The sequence below is a fragment of the Elephantulus edwardii genome, unplaced genomic scaffold, assembly GCF_000299155.1.
Source record: "Elephantulus edwardii isolate Elephantulus edwardi_28Jun2011 unplaced genomic scaffold, EleEdw1.0 scaffold00159, whole genome shotgun sequence".
In the NCBI taxonomy this organism is placed as follows: domain Eukaryota; kingdom Metazoa; phylum Chordata; class Mammalia; order Macroscelidea; family Macroscelididae; genus Elephantulus; species Elephantulus edwardii.
In genome coordinates, this window is record NW_006399909.1 from 2,613,484 (window position 1) to 2,615,967 (window position 2,484).

Genomic DNA, 2,484 nt, shown 5'->3' on the forward strand with positions numbered 1-2,484 from the left:
TTTGGCAATGGTGAACATAGAGGGCCCTAGGTGGTATGACAAGGACTTTGCAAATATACAGAAGCATACTTACAATAACCTGAGGAGGTGGTTAATTTCAGTTGCTGTAACAGTGTGAGCCATGAGGGAACAAAACCCACAAAAAACAGCAATAAAAAACAAACTAAAATTCTATATGATGTGGTACAATCTTCTGTCCTCTAGGTATCACATTCTCATCATAATTCTTATGGAAAATAATTACCTCTGATATCTCCAAGTAAATATTATCTTAAAATAGTAGATTTATTTCCTTCCTTCCTTCTGAGGGGGATTAATTTTTGAAACTCAAAGAAGTTAAATAAGAACCTCATCTTGTTGTTGTTTTTATGTGCCATCAAAGCCCCTGACACTCACAGCGACCCTATGCACAACAACCCTAAACCCTGCCCTATCCTGTGCTAATCTCATTGTCTCTGACATAGCTCCTCTCATTACCCTAGTCACTAAATCAATCTATCTCATCGAGGGGCTTCCTCTCCTGTGATGTCTCTCCACCCTCCTAAGCATGATGTCCCTCTCCAAGGACCTGTCTGTCATTAAAGAATGTCCAATGTACGTTAGATTAGTCAAATATTTTCTATAAAATTAACCTTGTAGAAGTTTTCAGTTTCTCTATCTATGAAATGGGCATTGTTTATTTCACGGATTTGGTATAATATCACTAACATATTGATTTTTTAGAAATGAAATATGAGTTAGTGCTAGCTATAATTCAATGCAGTAACTTGGCTAAGGAGAATGGCAGTCTCCTGCTGTGTGGTTAACTGCTTCTGAAAACCCACTGGAGGGTCAACTGCAGGTTGGTTCCAGCTCCATGGTACACAACAACAAATTGCTATTTAGAATTCTGGTTACCCCACTGCACAGAGTTGTTCTGCCAACTCAATGGCACATGACTATAATCCACCATTTGCTTTGTGGGTGAAAGAAGGACAGTCTTCTCCTGTATAATTTACTTCCTTTGAAAACATATTGGAGGGTCAGCTGTGAGTTGTTTCTGACTTGATGGTGTGTAGCAACAGAAACATTGTACATTCCTTACCATGGCTTCTCTAGCCATTATCTTTGACACTCTTTCTACATGGCTGGTTGTTGTTAACTGTGATCAAGTATAACTCATACAGTGATTCTATGAACAACAGACCCAAACCTTGTTCTAGTCTGTGCTAGCCTCATAATTTCTGACATACTCAAATTCATAGCAGAAACCATTGTGCCAATCCTTCTGCTTAAGCGTTTTTTTTCCTGCCTTTCCTTAGGTGCAATTTTGCTAACATAATGAAAGCCAGTTAAACTAATTCCAAACCCAAAACCATTGCTGTTGCGTCATTTCTGACTTATGTTGTTGTTGTTAGGTGTTATCAAGTCAAGTATGACTCATAATGACCCTATGAACAACAGATCTGAACTCTGTACTATCCTGTGCCCTTCTCACAATCTCTGATATACTCAATACGAAAGCTGTTGCTGCAGTCACAGTGCCAGGGCATCTGGTTGAGGCTATTCCTTTATTCCTGTCTTTGGTTGACCCTCTGTCTTCTTAAATAATTTGCATAACATACAGATTGACTAGGTATGGAGAAAGAATACAATCTTGACACACATTTTTCTTAATTTTAATTTATTAATGTAGTCTTCCCTTGCTCTGTTCACACAATAACCTCTTGGTCAATGTATAGGTTGCACATGAACACTATTCCCATTATTTTTAATATTAGCCATAATTTGTTACAATCTATACAGTCAAATGCCTTTGTATAGTCAATAAAGTACAAATAGATATTCGTTTGGTATTCCCTGCCAGGGTCCGTCTGACAGCAGCAATGATATTTCTGGTGTAATGGCCTCTTCTAAACCCTACTTGAATTTCTGACAGTTCTCTATGTACTTTTCTAGCTATTTATCAATGAACTTCAGCAGCATTTTGTTTGCATGTGATATTAAAGATATTGTTCAATAATTTATCCATTCTGTTAAATCACTTTTCTTGGTATTAGGAACAAATATGGATTTCTCACCGTAAGATAATACCCGGTAGCATCCTCCCAATTTCCTGATATAGACTGTTGAGCATGTCCAGGACTGCATGTCAGTTCAACCATGGCAGTTGGCATCCCATTGATTCCTGAGGTCATATATTTGTCAATGGTATCAGTGCAGCTTGAACTTCTTCCTTCATTACCATTGGCTCTTGATTATAGCGTATTTCTTGAAATATTTCAGTGTCAGCCCATTCTTTTTTGGTACAGTGACTCTGAATATTCCCTTAATCTTCTTTTACTGGCTCTTGGATGGTTAAAGATTTTGCCCATAATATTTCACAATGTTGCAACTGGAGGCTTGAATTTGCTTTTAAGATATCTCAGCTTGAGAAATGCTGAACAAGTTCTTCCACTTTCATTATCCAATTCTAGCTCTTTGGGCATTCTGTTCTTTTTTTTT